Source organism: Vicugna pacos, chromosome 32 (assembly GCF_048564905.1).
Source record: "Vicugna pacos chromosome 32, VicPac4, whole genome shotgun sequence".
In the NCBI taxonomy this organism is placed as follows: Eukaryota; Metazoa; Chordata; class Mammalia; order Artiodactyla; family Camelidae; genus Vicugna; species Vicugna pacos.
Genome location: NC_133018.1, coordinates 6179020 through 6199538, shown reverse-complemented (window position 1 = coordinate 6199538; position 20519 = coordinate 6179020). Strand labels below are relative to the sequence as shown.

General features: G+C 45.8%; 1 protein-coding gene across 3 annotated transcripts in view; it reads right to left on the bottom strand.

Annotated features, from left to right (window-relative positions):
- AP1B1 (adaptor related protein complex 1 subunit beta 1) overlaps positions 1 to 12255 on the bottom strand; it is a 43973-nt gene extending 31718 nt beyond the window's left edge. For 2 of the 3 annotated variants that reach the window (XM_006213534.4, XM_015247333.3), the window contains exon 1: positions 12102 to 12255. The gene's annotated coding sequence lies outside the window, so the exon portion shown is untranslated. Of the gene's footprint in view, positions 1 to 12038 lie in introns of all 3 variants that reach the window. The other variant, XM_072952800.1, reaches the window with a different exon arrangement.
- Positions 12256 to 20519: the final 8264 nt, after the last annotated feature.

Here is a 20519-nt window from a genome sequence, read left to right as displayed (position 1 = left end):
GAAGAACATAAGGGACTGCTGCGTCCGAAGAAGCCAGTGCTGCAGCAGGGGCTCCAACTGCCGGTCCTGGCAGCAGGAGTCAGGGCTGTTGACCAATCCACAAATGGAGGACCCACGTCGGTCTGGTCCACGGCTGCATCTGTCCTCCGCACATGGCCAGTGTCCAGTCAGTATTTGTTGAAAGAAATAAAATGTAGCCGCTGAAAATCCCAGGGAGTCTCAGCCTGCTCTCTGACAGCTTTGTTAGGTAACAATTTAAGCATTTGTTTCTTATAGGAGTTTACGTACATTAAAAATAATTTCCTTTTGTAGGGGGTAGGGTATAGCTCAGTGGTAGAGTGGATGCACGAGGTCCTGGGTTCTTTCCCCAATGCCTCCATTAATAATAATAATAATCATAACAACAACAACAACAATAATAAATAAATAAACCTAATTACCTCCCCCATCAAACTTTTTTTTAAAATTTCCTTTTGAGCACACAGAAAGCAATTTTCTCAGAGAAACCTCACCAACTTAGAAGTTCTTTCTGGAGCTGTGAGAATGAGCAGGTAAAGAAGATACTGGCATGTCACACAACAAAGTGCGGTATGGCTTCAGAAGTCAGTCCTGAGAGCATAATCGCAGAGGTACCCATAGTAGAGTGCCCTGCTTCCCAAGGTTAAGTTCAGTCAAAGAAGAGGGATCAATGAAGGCAAGAGGAGCTAAAAATCACAGGCCAAAAGAATCACAGAAAGTAATGTACAAACCCCTTCACTGTTAAATCTACAAGGAAATCAAAATGAACAAAGCAAAACTACCTTAGATGTCTAACTTCGGTGCGGCCCAGAAATTCTTCCTTCTCTGGAAGAGGACGCTGACAGGTGCTTTCTCCTTATCTGCAGGCACACCACCACATCCCAGGGCCCTGAATTTCCAGGACACAACCTGACAGGTCTGTGTTGGATGCAACCACCCAGGTAGAGGAAAGGGTGGGAAAGCTTCTCTTTGAAGAATTAAAAAAAGCAACAGAGCTGCAGAGTCAGCTAGTGAAGCCACCACAGAGGGTGATGTCCCTACAGCCGAAGCTTTTGATGACACTCTTCCTTACACAGGTCTACTTACACAGAACTTCCTTACACAGAACTACTCACAAACTTAAACTGCCATCCTGTGTGCCGGCTGAGGCTGGCGGCCTCTTTCCTCCGCAGTATCTATTTCGCATATCCCTCTGCAGAGGGCCCAATGGGACTGGTGATGCAGAAATCGTTTCCCTCTGAAGCTGTTTCATACACAGGAAATTAAAGTAGAGGAGGAAGGGGGCATGGGGAGAAGTGAAAACGCTTTGCAAAGCCACCCCAGAGCACCAATTAAAAAAACCTCACCTCCCCGTGAGAGATCACCTGCACCCGCAGATCTACTGAGGGGGCTAGCTCCTTGTGTCCTGACACCGCAGCTGCCTCTTGGATGTCAGCGCACAAGAGATTTTTCGTTCTCTCTGCAGGAATGGAAAAAACCCTACGGTTCACGCAGACTTTGAGCTCAGTCTTGTAGATGACACAGGAAAGACTGGTGCTTTCCCTGGCCCGGCTCAGCTGTCACCATGCATTGCATCCCTGCTAATGGAGGCCACAAGGGCCAAGACCTTGATCATGTACATGAGCCACAACTGAAAGCAAGCAGCCAATTTAGGAAAGAAAAAGCTTAGGGTTTGGATTCCATCTTTGGAAGTGGCGGGGCGCATTTAAAAAAGCAATAATTGGAGGGAATTTTTGTTTCAGAAGCTGCTCTGGTAAGTGTGATGAGTCACTTTTGCTAAGGAGACGGCATCCTGGGCTGGGATATTCCTCAATTTCAGCATTTACAGGCCAAGGAATGCCTCCAGGGGATGGCACAGCCCAAACTCAAGGAGGGCCACAACTGGAAGGACCGGTTTGTCTTTGAGGAGCCACTACTGCTGTCCCCACCTCAAGCTCCTCCTCTCCACACCCATCCTCGGAAGATGGCTTTGATGCCACAATCCCAGGGCCAGTTCCTATTAATCTCACTATTTTTTTTGTTTTAAATCCTATTGACAAGGCTGTTTCCCCTGCCACTAGACATAAAGAAAAGGAACTGAGTAATAAAACCTGAAACAGAGTAGTTTTCTCTTATGTTTTCTAGAATTAAAAAGAAGTCTTTGGTGAGAATTGCTAATACACTGGCCAGGGACAAAGCTGTAATTTAATTTAAGAGTGGAAAAATGAGGTCCTAGGAAAAAAAGGAAAGGGAAAAAACCCATAAAAATTTTCCCAGCTAAAGACTTTGGATTTAAGCCACTGGAGTTAGAGTTAGGTTTAAGAAAAACACAGTTCTCAACACTTCAAAATTTTCAATCCTCACAAATCTAAATGTAATTTTATGAACAGGAGTTTTAAAATACCCTTTCATGTTTTAAGCTTAAAAAATGAATTTAAATCTATAAGAAATAAGAAAATATTGAATATATGTTAACTTTTCTCTAAGGTCTCAAGATTGCTAATAATAATTAAAAAGTACTGAGCTAAGATTAGTTTACTTCATCTCTACAATTCAACTTTCTCTTTAAGAAATGGGGAACTCACCACTGACAGGGGACAACAAGAGAATGAAAAGACACTAAGAAATGTAAACATCAACATGGTAAATATGAAATTCCAGAATAAGTAGAGGCAAAATTAACCAATGGTGGCAGAAGTCCGATCAGTGGATGCTTCTAGGTGGGAAGGACTGACTTAAGGGGGCACAAAATAATTCCAAGGGTGACGAATCTGTCCTGTTTAACACTGTCAACCCAGTGACTGGCACAATGCTTGGCGCATTCTGAGAGTTCACCAAATGTCCACTGGCCAAATGAAAAGACAGGTTCCCAGAGAAGCTAGAAAACCAAGGGCCCGTAACAGATCAAAACAATAGGACTCCTTGATGACTGCCAGACAGCAATGGCTGGGCAAACTGAGAACATAAGGCTCTCCGGTTAACTTTCAACAAACATGGCAAGGCCAGTCTAATGCCAAGATGGCTACCAGGAAATCCGGCTTTGCTATCAACAGCTGTGTGACCCTGGGAAAATCTCCCCCATCTCTGGGCCGTATTTTCTCCAATTGTCGAACAAGAGAATTCAATGGCTTTTCAAGCCACCACCCTCTAATATAAACTTATATTAGTTTAAAATATAAGTGGAACTGCTCTGGTTGAAGTACAGATTGGGACTCATTCCCCTATGCCCACTTCTCCCCTCCTCACCAGGGGCCCTTCAGACAACCCATAGTTCCATGGAACAAAGTTTGAAAACCAGTCTATCAAATGACAACATCCCTCCCACATCTCAGCATCTATGATTCCCTGCTAGATGAGAAACCACTTCCTCACCAATGAGTGTTCCACCTGGGTATCAAACAAGAGGAAATGGAGCATGATCATTCACAGAGCAGAACAGAAGACGTTTCCAAGGGGACAAAAAGGAAAACAAATTCAGAATGCAGCCAGAGCCAGTAAACCTTATTAGGTCTTCTGTAGGAGGGAAAACAGTAACAAGCCAAGCAATTCCCCAAATGGCCAGCCAATGGCCAGGGAGAGGGCTCTCCTAGTCTCAGGGCAGTGATTCATGCAGAGCAGCCCATGCTGTGCAATTGGACAAGACCGTGGAGTGGGCACCCCTAGCACAGCGCCCTGCACACTGTCGGCACCCAGTGAATCAAGCAGGGAGACAGTCCCTGGTGCAGTGAGACCAGCCAGAGGAGAAGCTTAGGAAAGGAAAAGGGGAAAGAAACATTTGACAAGGTCTGATTCAGTTGCCAAGACATCTCTGAATTCAAGGCTATCTGGGCAGGGAAAACTGATCTTCAAAAGTCTTCCAACTTCAGTGCTGAAATTGTCACTGTTAAACCCTTGCCTGATGAATAAATTTTAGAAACCTGCTCCAAGGCAAGGGTTAGCCAAAGGACAGTCAGGACTAAGCTAGGAAGAGTGAATAAAAGGGGAAGGGTAGTGCCATGGTTTCTTCTTCACTTGGAACACAAAAGCCAAACTGTAACCAGTTCACGTGTTTTGCTGTCTTCAGTTCTGTCTCAAGGGCCAAGGTTGATTCATTTCATAAATATCCCCCTACTCTTTGCCATGCTCTGGACTGCATCCCTGACCCCATTTAATATGGACAATGTTTAATAGAAACGATGATTTTACTCACCACCTAGTAATTTTACTCACTGCTCCTGACCTGACAGTCTCCTTTTAAAAGGGAAAAGTTGCTCACACGTAAGTAATAAAGTTCACATACAGACAGGGAAACAGGTAAGGCCACCTCGAAGATTACAAGGTGAGTCAGCAGTAGAGAAACCAGATTTCAGACTTCCTCTCTGAGACAACGTGGTCACCAAACTCAGACAGGCTCCTTCAAGTTAGTTCAATTACTATGAGAAAATAAGCTGCATTCTTCTTTGGGCTTGGCACAATATTTGAAACAGAAGTGGCAGTGGCTGTGGTTAACAACAAATGGATGTGCATTATGGGCCAGAAACTACAAAAAGAGTTTTAAAATTAATCCTCACAGTAATCTGTGAAGAAGGTAATGATAATATCATGTTTACAAATGAGCAAATTGAAGCCCAGAGAGGTCAAGGCATTTGTCTGGAGTCACACAGCTAGAAAATGGGAGTGCTGACACTCTCTACCCTTGCCCTGTAATGAGGTCACACACGTCCCACTGTGTCCAGCAAGGCAGCTCCTTTCTGGCGAAGTCCTGGCAGAAGCACACACTCCAGGCTAAACAGTATGCGAAGTATGTTGCCACACATCCCTGCCGAGTCCCTCGAAGGCTGAATTACAGGTTATTTTAGAGCCAGTCTGGACAGCAGGAATGTCAAGTTTGGTAATGGGCCTAGTGAAAGCCTGTCTGGATGAGCTCACCGAGGTACAGGCCTCCTGGGATGTGAGTAAAAACTGATTGGTCGAAGTCAGTCTTCTGAGACCCACTAACAATTAAAGTCTCAAAATGAAAAGGAACTAAAGGCAGGCAAATGGCACGTGCAAATGTTCCTCTATCAGCACCGAGTCTCCAGGACTGAACTCTAGCATCAAGTGCCAGTTCTCAACTAATCTATGAGCAGTAATGCGTGGAAAGATCTGCTGCCAAGAAAAAGAAAAAGTTCCTTAAAAAAAGAAAACAATAATAGGGCCTTCTTCTGAACAATCCTTAAATTAATGAAGATAAGAAAGACGCCCAAGACTACAGAACGAGGCTCCTCGAGACCTCGGTTTTCCGGCCTACACAGTGGGAACACTCTGAAAATCTGTCCAGTTTTAGAGTCACTTGTATATATAGCATGGGTAACAGTGTGGAGCACTGTCAGCCCCAAGCATGGGACTGTGCCCCACACAGGAGCACACACAGCGTAGACAAAGAACAGTCAGTGCCTGCTGGCTTTCACAGATCCTGAGGCCAGGTGAAGGACTTCAGGTGAATAGCAGAGTAATCACGCCCTCCAGATAACTGCCCCAAAGCTCAGAGGAGGAGGGTTTAGATGGGTGGGGCATCAAAGGAAGCCTTCCTGAATTAAAAGGGGCTTGTCTGGACATGAAAAGATGTGTCAGAGTTGGAAAGGGAGGGGTGAGGGTAACATGGAGAAGACCCCCAAGATGCCTGCATAACAGGGAGTGAATGAGAATAACTAAAGCAGCACACTCATTCACTGGGGCAGAGGCTCTGAGCTAAGTAATTTATAGCCCCTGTATCATTTAATTCTCAAGAAACCTATTTAAAAATGAAGAGTTAGAGATGCTGAGAGGAGTGACGTATCCAAGGCCAAAACAAGCTCACAGCACATGTTTAGGAGTCTGATAGACCCCTGCCTGGCTGAAGGCAAGATCTTGGCAGGGAAAGGAGCCGGGGAGGTTAGGCAGGGAAGGATGAGATTCAAAGTCAGTGCTGGATGCCAGGGTGAGTCGGACCCTGCCGGCAGAAGATGCAGCGATCGTATCAAATGACAAGTCTCATGCCGACAAGCATCTGACACTACTGATCACTTCCTTCTCCTTGAAACACTCTCTCCCTTGGATTCCAGGATGCCATGCTCTCTGCTTTCCCTCCTACCCCCTTGTCTAGTTCCTCTGTTCCCCCTCCACTCCTCCAACACTTGGAGTGCCCCAAGGCTCAGGCCTGGTTTCTCTGCCCCTTTCCAGAGACTCTCTTCCCTTCTCCAGCTGTGTTTTCTTGCCTCCTCCAGTGTCATGGCTTTAAGCACCATCCATGTGTTACAACTCACAACTTTATATCCCCAGGCCCAACCTCTCCCCTGAACTCCCAGCTCATATATTTAAACTGCCTGACATCTCCACTTGAACATCTATATGGCAGCTCAAACTTAACATGATAAAAAACTACCACCTGCTTCCTCCTAGCCCCCAACTGGCTCATCCTTCAGCCTTCATGACCTTAGTTACTGCCATTACCATCTTTAACAGGTTCTCAGGCCTCCAAAACCTCAGTTACTCCTGACAGCACACTCTCTCTCACCTCCCATATCTAATCCATCAGCAACTCCTGTTGGGTCTACCTTCACAATTAACTTTGAATCCATGAAGGTGCTTCCCACCAGCTCCATCACAACCACCTAGCCCCAGGCCACCATCCTCTCCCATTCTAGGAGGGGAGACAGACAAGGAAGACATAGAAAACAAATGTAATAATTAGAAAACCAGAAACATCATGAAGGAAATGGAGCATAGCAGCTAGCACCTGTTAAAATGTAAGCCAGGCAAGTAGGACCTGCTCAAAAAATACTTGCAGGACTAGTGCTCAACTCTCCTCGAAGGGAAATTTCATGTTTTGTAAACCAACCTCAGCTAGAGAACAGCTTCCCAATGTTCATTTCAAGGGTTTGCCAGGGTCAGAGCTGCATCTGTTCTGGCTGTCAAGCTATTTTGACAAAACTGAAATTGAGAATGCCGAACACCCTAGCCCATTTCACAGCCAATAAATAGAAGGTAAGTAAATAAATGATAAGAGAGAGAAGAAAGGGCAAAGGGTAGAAGATCAGGTGGCACCATCTCCGATGGAAGAAATGTTCAGGCGCTTCCCTCACTGAGGCCAGATCACCATCCCTTACTCTGGGCATCAGCTCAGAGTGACCAGAGCTGCAGAAGGTGGTGGGTACAATGCTGGGGAAGGCGTGCGGAGGGGCCTGTGACACAGGCTACGATGTGAGCTCAGCTAGGCCCTCCCCTCCACCTATAACCCTCCAGGCTCACAGGCCTTCTGTGTTCCTCTAACTGCCAAGCCCTCCACTACCTTCACACTTGCTGATCCTTCTGCCTGGATTACCTCTCCGGCTTCTAGAGTGGCTGCTCCAACTTATCCTTTAAATCTCAGCTTAGATGGCATCACTGCAAAGACATCATCCCTGCACACACTAGGTAGGTATTTTTCTGTCCTCACAGCCCAGTATTCCTGTTCACACACTTACACTCAGCCATAAACAGGTCTACATGCTGGACATGCAGCACTGAATGAAACAGATAAAAACCCTTCCCTTCTTAGAGCTTACGTCCTAATGGCAGAAGGGGACTATAGGCAAGATAAATAAATTAAATATATAGTATCTCAGATAGTGATAACAGCTATGGAGAAAAAAAAGCAGGGAAGGAGGATAGGGAGCATGGGGGAAGGCGGGTGGGAAGTTGAAATTTAACCACAAAAGGCCTCCTTGAGAAGGTGGCAGGTGACACTGCCTGGAGAAGAGCCTTCCAGGTGTAAAAAATTGTGCAAAGGTGGGAGTGTACCTGGCCTGTCTGAAGAACAGCAGGGAGGCGATGTGGCTTGAACAAAGTGAGCTATGAGGGGGTCTGTGGGTTGAGTGGTCAGAGGAGAATGAAGGGGGGCCTTACAGGTCAGGTAAGGACTCTGGCTTTTACTCTGAATGAGCTGGGAGCACTGGAGCGTTTCAAAGCAAGAGTCCTGAGATCTGGCTTACATTTTAACAGGTGCTAGCTGCTATGCTCCATTTCCCTCATGATTTATCTGGTTTTCTAATTATTACATTTGTTTTCTATTTCTTCTTTGTCTCTCTCCCCTGCTAGAATGTGGTAAGAGACCCAAAGGCAGAAACTGTCAGACTTGTTTACCTGTCATCACATTTAGCCCAGTGCTAGGCACACAGCAGGGCTCAGTAAATACTGAATGAATGAACCAAGGCTGGACATATGAAGGCTCTGTCCTCAGCATCTCAACATCCAGCCACCCAGCCCTTAGAGATCAGAGAATGAAGACCACAGAAACAGACTCAACAGCCGGCTAAAACAAAATTTTGTCATTCCACTGTCAGTATGCTCAGGACCCTTAAAGCAATTAGAGAGTGATATAAAGTATGTGCCAACCAAGTCTAGTCCTCTACAGAGTCCAGCTGTAATGAATACTGAAAATCAACACTGAAGGGTTAGTTTTAAAGTTTTTGAGACATGACTTCCAAACCTACCATCCTGCGGCTCAAGCCCACAGAGGAGAGAGTGCATCAGTGACTAAGGCACTCTGGCTGAGGATGAACTCTGGGCATTCTGCAGTCAGCCAGCCACACTGTCATCTTAACTAGAAGGGGCCGCCCAACTTCACGGAGATCCTCTTAATGGCGGTCAGAGGTCAAGCCCAAGGCTAAAGATCCCAAAAGCATGAGGCCTGGGGGTCTAGAACCATGGCCAAACTCCTCCTCAGCTCCATTAAATAACAGAAGAGAATTCAAAAACAAGGGCTTGGGAAAGGAAAGGTGGCCATGGCAGGGATGTGCCTGGGCTCTCAAGGGGTCTTACACAACCGAACCGGCACAACCATACCACAACTGTAAAATGAGAATTACAGCGTCACATACCTGAGGGGTTTGTGAGACTAAAAGAAGTGAATACATACAAAGCCCTCCGCAGCGCCCAGCCCACCAAGTTAGCCACTTTTACTACTATACAGGGAGAGCTGTTAGCATCGGTACCTCCCTGGTGCTCCCCAGCCCCCAGGTCTCTGGAGGCCAGAAGTGCTCGGGCGGCAGGCTAGCTGGGAGCATGAGTAGCTGGAGAGTAGTTAATCCCACCATCGGTCAGATTTCTCCCTATCCCTCTTGGGTGACATGAGGATGGACAGATCATCTGGAAAGTGATTCGAATTCCTCAGGAGTCAAGGAATCCTAACAATTCAATGCTATATTCATTCACTTATTCACTGAACATTTACTGAGCACCTACTATGTGCCAGATATTTCACTAGGTACTGGAGACACAGACATTTAAGTCCTCTCCAAGGATTAAGAGCTGTTTACTTAGAAGACAGCCAAGTAAACAGTCAATGACAACCTGCTGTGATCAATGCCCCAGGACTTCCAGTTCAGGCCAGCAAGGTAGGGGAGATGGTCAGATAGGAAGCACCAAGTAGCAGCCTAGCAAAGAAGGGGGTGTGACAGGAAATGTGTTCAGTGGCGTTTACACAGAGGTAAACAGTTGGGGCTTGCAGAAGTGACAAAGCAGCTGAGTTCACCCAGAGCTTGGAAGAGAGTGGGAAAGATGAGGCAGGAGAACCTGGCAGGGGTCGGAGCTCAAAAGGCCTTGAAGGCCATGCTAAGGAATGTGAGTTTTAGCCCGAAAGCAATGAGGATCTGCTGATGGATATTCAAGCAGAATTGCTGTAAAGGATTCCCCTCCTGCTCAACAGTATTTTCTCTCTGGGCTTATTTGTTCCTCTCTGTGTGAAGAGAAAAAGAACACAAAAACCCTTTCTGGCCTGTGACAATTTGTCAGTGACCTATCTTAGGCAAAAAGACCTGTTCAGAAAAAGAAATACCTACAAGAAACAGAGGGCCCTTCGGCTTCTGGAAATACACCAAAGAGCAGAACTCACACCCAAGCCAGATTGGCTCACTGTCAGCACATCAGCTTTGGTGCCAGACGTGAGGGTTTTCGGGAAGTCAGCAGTCAAGAATGCAGTTTCAGAGGATGACAAGAAAAACATGAAGGTTCAAGCCCCAAGCCTGCAGGACCAATGGACTGAACTTCTTCTGAAACGCTTTTAGGAAGTGAAACAAGGATGGGAGAAGTTCTGTATACATAAAGGTCTCTGTTTGCACATGAAAGTAACATCCCCAAAACCAGGGGGTAACAGCCTTCCTGACAGCCTTCCTCAGACACAGGCCCCCAGTGGGCATCAACTGCCTGGGGTCAAGGCACCCATCACCACAGTAGTGGGCTCTGCACAAATGTCCCTGTCCAATCCCCAAATGCAGCAGCGCTCGGCAGGGGAGGGGAAAGTGGTGGTCAGTACCATTTTAGAGCTGAGGTAGAGAAGGCTCAGCCTAAGTACATCATCCAGGTCACACCACACAAAGCTGCTGAGCTGGGACTGGAACCCAGGGCTGACTGACAGGGAGCCAAGCAGTGCTTTTTTTAACACCCGCTGAGCTCTTCAAGCCACTCAGGTGAAGCCTCTTCTCAAACCACATTCAACAGATACTCTGTAGACAACCTCGGAGGGATCTGATTCTGTGAAAACTAGTGAAGCTGCTCTAAGAGGTCGAAGGAGCCCAGTGGGCTCAACTTGGGACAGGGAGCCAGCTGCTCTGAGCTCTGCTCACGTTCCCACCATCTGTGACAAGTCACCTCATCTTAAATCCTCCCATGGAAGGATGGGGATAAGGTGACAATATTAAGTTTCCATGAATTCAGTGGAACTAGGAGAACAGATCATAGAGATTAAAAACGGGTACTACAGTAATATTTATATCACAGCTTTCTTCAGAAGCACATGGAAAATCTTACAGGCTCATTAAGGCTTCATTAACACCCAGGAGTGGGCAGAAGTCAGCAGGTCTGTGCTGCTCTCTGGGAAACTGAGGCAGAACTGGAGCAAGTCAATGTCTGCAAAGAACAGACATAGGTCACGGTGCCTAAACCTCCGGCCATCAATCTACTGCACCATTTCCTAGGCAAGATGTGTGCTCCCCAGCCTAGAAGCCATAGGACCCACACTTTTCTCAGAGAGACACAGACCATTCCCCTGAGAATGTTCTTTAAGAACCTAGAGCCAAAAGATCCCGTAGGAGTCATGTGGTTCCTCTCTTTACTCCAAAAAGAATGCAGTTCAACCACTCTCAAGAGAGGTTCTTGATATTCTTACATTAGCTTTGTGGATAGCCTGTTTTATGTCTCACAGTTCCCAACAATCAGGAAAACTTCCTGACTTGCCCTGGAAGGTAATCACTCAGGGCAACAGCCTGCAGGACTGTTTCATCCTAAAGAAAGTGAGTCAAATGCTTCTTATGAGGATGAGACGAGAAGCAATAAGGCTACATCTTTACTCCAGTCTCTTTTGTCTCTGCACTTTACAGGTCCCTGAGAGACTGGGTAGGAACCCCGGCGCTTACCAAAACTACCTTATTGACCTTACAGGTGTGATTTAACCTCTCTGTGCCTCGGTTTCCTCATGCATAAAGTGGGGGTGACAACAGTAGGTATCTCACAAGGGTTACTGGGAAGTTTAAAAATCGGCATTGTAAGTGCTTAGCACAGTGCCTGGAAGACAGCAGTAGCTCAATAACCAGTAGCTAGCATTTTTATCAGTATTTTTGGCATGATTACAGGTGTCCTCGGTTAACTTATTCCAGAGGCGCCAACGGACAGACCAAGCCCAATCCTACCCCAGAGTAGGCGGCACCGGGTTGTTTCTTAATTTTTCTTTTTTTCCCTTTTCGAACCTTGGCAAAGAGATAAGGCCCTCAACGACGAGGAGGCCTTAGGATGGTCATGGGGGTGAGTGTGCAGGGGGAACCAAGACCCGAAGAGAAGTTTCCTGTCTGGCCAGGAGCAGGCTCCCCGGGGCCTAAGTCCAGGAGTCTTTCCTGGAGGGCGTCCCGGGAGGGGCTGAGGACCTGGGACGCCTAGGGTGCAGGCCGGCGGCCAAGGGGGCGCGAATGAATGAACCCACAGCCCTTCTGCCTCGCCCGGGCCTGGGAAGCCACTCTAGCCGCTCTAGCGCCCCGTCCTCTCCGTGACCTCTGACCCCAGAAACCGCTCACCTCAGACCCTCGACTCCCAGCCCCACTTCTTTTCCAGCCTCGCCAGGCTCCCCACTTCCTCACCCGCAGGTCCGAACGGCTCCCGGCGCCACGGCGTGGCTCGGCTCGGCAGTAAAAATGTCCGCGGCCTTGTCCTACTGCTCTCCCGGTGCGTCCGTGCCGCCGGCCGCTCGGAGCCCCGCGGCTGTCACCTGCCGGGCGGAAGTGAGCTGCCAGCGCGCGGGCACTTCCGGTGGACGCACGGCCTGGGGGCGGGGTCAAGGGTGCCACCAGGGCGGGGGGGTGGGGCCCGCGGGGCGGGGCCAGGAGGGGCGGGGTCAGTCGGAATTAACCCCTCCCCCGACGCGGCGCTGCTCCGCCACCGCCTCCCGTAGAAGGCTTGGGAAAACTAGCCAGCTGTTAAGTCATTAACGTAATGGAGATGGAAAAGGTCGTAGAGGCTTTGAGGTCCATCTCCCTTCTGTGTTACAGACGGGAAAACTGAGGCTCTGAGACGGGCAGGTGTTACCTTATGAATGGAAGAGTTAAACTAGAGCTTTAAGTCTAGTCTAGCGGTTACTGCCCTTCAGTGCAGCCCTTTGGGGAATTCCGCGTTGTAGGGGAAAACCTCAGACCCTCCAGGAGAACTTCATAATGTCCATTTCCCTTTTCACTGGGTCGGCCAGGACCTCAGTGGCTCTAGCCCTCTTACTCCCAACTCTGGTACTATTAACTTTCTCCTCCTTTGAGATAATTTCTAAACATCCTCTTTAAAATAATAATTTATCTCACTCTTTAAAAATGTTTATGGGGCAAATAATATTTGCATTGTAGAAAAATGGAAATATACTAGTAAGCAAAGAAGATTAAAGATCATCTGCAATCCCACCGCCCTGAGATAATCATTTTTAAGATTTTGGTTTTTATCCTTACAGACGCCATATATCATTCGATATTTTTAACTTACCAAGATATTGGTAAAAACTTTTCCAAAACAATAAATACATTTCTATTTGGTGCTTGCCAATAACTGCACAGAATTCTACTGTATGGATGGCATCACTGTTCTCAAAACAACCCCCTACAGTTGTACACTTAGGTTGTCACCAATCTTTTAGTATTATTTTTTATTTTTAATTCTTTTTCATATTCTTTTCCATTAGTTTATTACAAGACCTTGAATATAGTTCCCTGTGCTATACAGCAGGATCTTGTTGTTTATCTATTTTATATATAGTAATTTGTATCTACTAATCCCAAACTCCTAATTTATCCCTCCCCCTTTCCCTTTAGTAACCATAAGTTTGTTTTCTATGTCTGAGTCTGCTTTGTAAATAAGCAAAAAAAAAAAAAGTAAATACAAAAAAAGAGCCAGGTCTCTTGACTCCCTGGTTAATCTTATATATATATTTATATATATATACACCAAGAAATTGGGAGGAGGGAGGGATAAATTAGGAGTTTGGGATTAACAGATACACACTACTACAGATGAAATAGATAAACAACAAGGGCCTACAGTACCTACTGTATAGCACAGGGAACTATATTCAATATCTTGTAATAACTTATAAGGGAAAGGAATCTGAAGAAGAATATATATAACTGAATCACTTTGTTGTACAACTGAAACTAACACAAAATTGTAAATCAACACTACTTCCATTAAAAAAAAACCAGGACACTGGCATTGGTACAATACCATTAACTAAATTTACAGACCTCATTCCATTTTTAAATCCTTTTCCGAAGTAGACAGGAAACAAGTAGAATTTTATATGGATGTGCCATGTTCCACGTGCTATGCACAGCTGCCTGGAGGAAACACCTTTCGCTAATGATAAATGTTGGCAAATGCCATCAGCCTCATTGAAAAACAAAATTCCATCAGGAATATGACATGGAAAGAGAAGAATTGTCCAACCAAACAAACCAAGCAAGCTGGACAGCTTACGTCAAAGTGACAAATTATTGGCAGAAGCAGTCGGGGCTTGAAGATTTCCAAGGAGACACAGTCACAGCGTCAGTTTGCTCAGGAAGGACATCTGGGGGAAGGTGACATTTGTGCTAGGCTTTGTCCAATAAGAACACAGTTACATAGGCTGAGACAGAAGGAAAAGGTGATCCAGGGACAATAGTACAGAAGCAGGAAGGCAAGGGAGCCAGGCATCGGGGTCCTTCCGGAAGCGCTTCCCAAGCCCTTGCTCTGAACATTTCCTGGGCTGGGTGTTGGATAGTCACATGGCTGAGGCAAAGGCCCTGCTCTTGCTGGCCCTACAGTTTGTCTGGGGAGGGTGACAGAGGGGCAGACATCCGTGTGATTGGTGCTGTGATGGGGGCTATGGGAGTCCAGAGTAAGACAAGTAATGTTTATGGAGCACCTGTGGTGGGCCAGGCGGTGTGCCGAGGGTCTCACTTCATTCCCACATCAGCCCCACTTTTTCGGGGAGGGGGATTGTTGCAACTCCAAGAGCTTAAGCCACACAGCGTGTTAGTGGCAGAGCTGAGAAATTGGTCCCAGAGCCCCAGGATCCATGCTCTCATAAGCCTCACTTGTTCACCTAAAATATATTTGTCACTAAGCCAGGTGTATCGGGGATACAACAGTGAGCGAAAGGTGGCCTAACCCCTCCTTGGGCTACTGTTGAATGTGGGAGAGAGACAAACACCACTCAGGGTCGGCTTCCTGGAAGGCGTGACAGCCTGAGCTGTGAAGGATGATGTTCCTGCTACGAATAGTTACCGTGAACCAGTCCCTTCGTGAGGCTCTTTCACGTATTCACCCACTAAATTCTCCCAGCAACTCGATTCCATGACTGTTCCCAAGTAAAGATGAGAAAACTTAGGCCAGGGGGCGGAGCCGATTTCTCCCCGACTTCCCTGTGGGCCTGGGCCTTCTCTGCCACAGCTCAGCCTGGCAGAGGAGCTAAAAATATGCTGCTAATAAGAGGAGGCCCAGCTGGATCATTACAGCTTGGAGAGGGGGGAGACAGAAGTAGGGAAAAGTGGCCTCTTAGGGGCTTCCCTCTCCACCCCAGCACCAAAGAGAACTGGCTGCAATCACCAGTAAACGCTGACAGCTGTGGCTAGAACACGTGGCCCACCCTGGTCCTTGCTCCAGGATGGGTGGAGCAGAGCCAGTGCCACACAAACCTGGAGAGAGAACCAACTTCTCCCAACAAATACGCCGTTATTATCAATAATATCCCCTCCTGCTTGGAGGAGGAAGCTTTTAAACACTTCTCCAAGCCCTATTCATTTCCTTTTATTCTGTTTTTTAATTAAAAATTTTTTGAAATTTTATTTTTGTGGAGGTAATTAGTGGAGGTACTGGGGATTGAACCCAGGACCTTGCACATGCTTGGCAGGCACAGTACCACTGAACTATTTTATACCTACCCCACCTTGACATTCATTTTCTACCCTGCCCTACTGAGCTGGCTGATGATGGACAGGACTGTCCGCCTTTTTGGGCCTCAATTTCTCCTCCCTCTGAACCTATCATGGGCCAAGTACCTTTCAATATGCTTGACCTCCATCACTTTATTTAACCCTTGCCATTCTCAAGAGGTGGGTGCTTCGATAACCCCCACTTTACAGATGTGCACGCTGAGGCCCTGAGAGGCTGAGGAACTTTCCCAGCTTCACAAGACTCCGGGCCAGGGCGGAGAATCCCTGGGCCCCCACCCGTCGCCCCAACCCTTAATCTACCTATGAGGTTTCATCCAGTCAGAGGATAGTCGGAAGTTTTTGTGGTGTCAAGAAATCATTAGGACCTGCTGCTGGTGCTGTGCAATCCTCAGCAAGTCCCCTCCTCTGGCACACTGACTCTCGGAGCCCTACCCACCCTCCCTCCACGCTGGTGCAGAATAAATACACCAATTGAACAAATTTAAATAGTCTTTCCATCCATGCCCACGAGAGGGCGCACCGGTGCCATTAACGGCCACCCTTCCCTTCCAATGTCACTATACAGGCCGCCCCACATCGTGCCTTTCTAGGTCCTGACCTTCTTTCTAGATTCTTCTTCCTATGTGATTACTATTCCTCTACTTCAATTTCTGTGTGCTTGCTGTTTTTGTTGTTTTTATCATACACGTTTCTATAAGTTACCACAGATCCTGTCTGAAAGGAAGCGGGAGGTGACTGTCCACAGCCACACTGATGAGCCAGTGCCCGCCCTGCTGAGAGTGGGCTGCTTGGTACCCTTCCCGCCTGGGCCGGGACTCCCATGGCCCCCAGGGAAGAGGGGCCTGGGACCCCTCCTCAACCCTCTCCCTACTGCAAATATTCTCATGACACCATCCCTGGGCTTCCAGAAGCAAAATTCTGCTCACGCCTCCCAGATCCACCGCTTCCCCAGGCTGCTTCTCGAAGGGCCCTGCCCTCCTGCTTCTGGGAGGGCTGAACCACCCTCTGCTGGTGCCACCCAAAAGGCCCAGACTCTGAGCCACACCTGGGTTCAAATCCCCAGGTGGACCTCACTTTCCAGTTTGGAAATGGGGCTGATTGGGCCTCCATGCAAAGTTGTTTCAGAGATTAAATTGTAGAACTTGCATCTGGTGCCTGGCAACCTATAAACCCTCCTTCAATGGTAGCTGTTATTGGCATTAATATTAGTTCAGTTCAGCCACTTCTTGGCTATGCCAGTAAGCACATAACTTAGCTTCTCTGAGCCTCAGCTTCCCCATCTGGAAAATGGGACTAATACCCTACTTTATACAGATGTCAAGAAAATTACAGTAATCTTGTAGGTAATGTTCTGAGAGCAACACCTAACAGGCACTAAACAAGCATAGAGATTATGATTATGAAAGGCCATAGATTAGGGCACAGAGAAAATATAAACTCTAATACAGAACTGGAGTTCATACGTCATGTTTTGATCACAATCTACAAAACTCAAAATTAATAATAAAACCAGAGAACCACTCCTACACCTGGCAAATAAAACCCTTTCTTTAAAAAAATATTTTAATTAATTTTAATTGAAGTAAAATCAGTTACAATGTGTCAATTTCTGGTGCACAGCATAATGTAAAACCCTCTCTTTTAATTAACTTCTGAGACTTCGGGGTCAGGTAGTGGGTTTAGCACAGGCCTGTAACTCTGCTTCCTTCTGAAATCCCACTAAAATGAAAGCAGGGGAATTTAAAATTTTTGATAAAATATATATAATATAAAATTTGTCATTTAAACAATTTTAAGTATACATTTCAGTGGGATTAAGTATACTCACATTTTCGTGCAACCATTGTGAATGAAAAGCCGGGCTGGGCCTAACTCGTATATCTAAGTTAATAAGTGTTGGTTTGCTGATTCCCTGCGGTTTTTTTTTTTTTTTTTGCTAGCCAGCTGGATTTTCAGAGAGACGTATCTGGCCTTGGGATGTCAGTTTGCTGCCTCCCTGCCTCTGCTTTTGTGGTAATGATGCTGCTAAAGCTGTTCCATGCCTATTGCCCGTATACCCCAAGCTTGTAATTAACCCTATAAAAACCTCATGCACACGATATGGAGGTGCTCAGAGCTTCAGAGCAGAAGCCCCTTTGAGTCAGTCGGCATACTAAATCTGAGTACTCCAACCCTCCAAGTGGTGCTTGTTCCTTGGCTGGCCTGTTGTTTCCATAACACCATTACCACCATCCATCTCCAGAACTTTTTCATCTTCCCAAACTGACACTGTAAATCCATTTAGTGCTAAGCTCCCCACTTACCCTTCCCTCAAGCTCTCACAACCATGATTCTATCTCTTTCTGTCTCTATGGATTTGACTATTCAAGGTACCTCATATAGGTGGAATCATACAGTATTTGTCCTTTGTGTCTGGCTTCATTCACTTAGCATCCACCGCTTTAGCATCACGTCCTCAAGGTTCATCCATGTTGTGGCATGTCTCTGAATTTCATCCCATTTTAGGAATGAAATTGAATAACATTCCATTATATGGAGAGACTACATTTTATTTATCCAGACATCCATTGATGGACATTTGGGTTGTGTCCACTTTTTGGCTATTGTGATAATGCTGTAGAAATATCTTGGTGTACAAATATGTGCTCAAGTCCATGCTTTCAATCCTTTAGGGTATACACCTAGACGTGGAACTGCTAAATGCTATGGTAATTCTATGTTTAAGTTTTTGAGGAACCACTGTCCTGTTTTCCACAGCAGCTGCACCATTTTCCATTTCCACCAGCAACATACAAGGGTTCTAATTTCTCCACATCCTTACCAACACTTATTTTTTGTTTTGTTTTGTTTTGTTTTGTTTTACTTTTTAAAATAATAGCCATCCTAATGTGTATCTCATTGTGGTTAAGGGGATTTTTTTTCTCCAAAAGTGTAAATCTACAGGAACCATGAGAATAAGAGAGGAGACAATGCTGACTACACTAGAAGCAGGAAGCAAGCGGCTAAAAGGTTACTGACTTAGCTGAATCCTAAGCCACAAGGAGGGAAGCCAAGAAGCAATCCGGCTTATACGACAGAACCCTTTGAAGATTCAGGAACTGGTGGCACCAGAAACTTCTGGAAGTGGGAATGAAGAATGAACTAAAATTTGGAGGATTAACCCAAAGTCCACAGAATCGTTAGACACCCCTAGATTTTCCTCCAACTCTGTCAGACTTACGTGCCCCTCACCCAGCAGAAGACTGAGATTTACTCTCAGAAGAGTAAAACGGAGCGTCCTGGACCACAGAGCGCCCCCTAGTGGAATGGAGGCATTACAGCAAAAATAGCACGGAAACAGGATCACAGACAGCGGCGACCACAGTGGACAAGACCGCTCAGGACAGAGCTGTAACTCCGCGCTCAGTGCCTCACTTAAGACTGAGGAAGCAGCCAAGGTTCACCAGGCATTTGAAGAATGTGGGTGTCAGAAGCCAAGAAGACAAACAAATAAAACAACACAGATACAACCTAGTTTAGGTGCTGCGGACACGTAGATTATTCTGGAAGGAAACATTAAGAAACTGGTAACAATGATTCCTGTGGGGAAGGGACCTGAGTAGCTGACGGACACGGGAGGGAAGGAGATTTTTCCACGGAACTTCTTTAACTGCCTTTTGAACCTGTAAGGTTATTTTAAACTTTTCATTTTGAAGTGCTTCTGGACTTACACAGAAGTTACAAAAATGAGAGAGTTCCCACTTATCCTTCACCTGGCTTCCTCTCATGTTAACATTTCACCCAACTGGAGTACCAGGAGCAAAACCAGGAATCAAAACTATTCATGTGATGCTATAATGAAACTATAGACTTGGTTCAAATCTCACCAGTTTCCCCACTAATGTCTTTTCTGTGTTCTACTCCTCTGATCTGTGACAGTTTCTCAGTCTTTCCCTTGATTTATCAACAGTAAGCATCATGCACGTTTGGCAATAACCACAGAAGTGATGTGCGCTTCTTGGTACGTTCTATCAGAGCTATACGGTACGTGATTTCCATATGTCTTATTACTGGTGATGGCCACCTGGGTCACCTGGTTGAGGTTCTGTCTGTCATGTTTCTCCACTGTAAAGTTACTGTTTTCTCTTTGTAATTAATAAATACCTTGTGGGGAAATACTGTGAGACTATGCAAAGTCCTATTTCGTATCACACTTTTGTCTACCAGCTAGCATCCCTCAGTGGTTCCTGCCTGCAACGATTATTACTATGGTGTTTGCCTAAGGATTTTATATTTCCCTCCTGTCTTCTACATTTTTTTAAATTTATTTTTTAATCTTTCTTTGTTTGTTAATGGAGGTACTAGGGATTGAACCCAGGATCTCATGCATGCTAAGCACATGTTCTACCACCAAGTTATCACCGCCCCCAACTCCCCATTTCTGCATTTATTAATTGGAATGCTGTGGTAGGGAGAGCTGCCCTTGCTTCACCATTAATTTATTTATTCAATCATTTATTTCTATCTATATTCAGTTACTTGTTTGATTAAATTCAATTATCTATTTTCCCTAGGAACTCATGAACATTTCATTCTGAGTTATAATCCAGTTCTCTTGTTGTTTATTTTGTGGATCATTTTATTCCAGCTTTGGCCCTTGGGAATTCCTTCAGGTTGGCTCCTGTTAACAGCCCTGATCATATTTTCTCCCCAGCACTTCCTTACTTTCTGGTACCTTAAGAAATTTCCAGGCTCTTCTTCAACAGATGAATGGATAAAGATGTGGTATGTGTGTGCGTGTGTGTGTGTATATATATATATACACACACAATGAAATACTACTCAGCCATAAAAAAGAATGAAATTTTGCCCACTGTAACAACATAGATGGACCTGGAGAGAATTATGCTTAGTGAAATAAGTCAGACAGAAGAAAGACAAATACTGTATAATATCACTTATATGTAGAATCTAAAAAATACAGCAAACTAGTAAATATAACAAAAAAGAAGCAGACCCACAGATATAGAGGACAAACTAGTGGTTACCCGTGGGGAGATGGGCAAGATAAGGGTAGGAGATTAAGAGGTACAATTATGTATAAAATAAGCT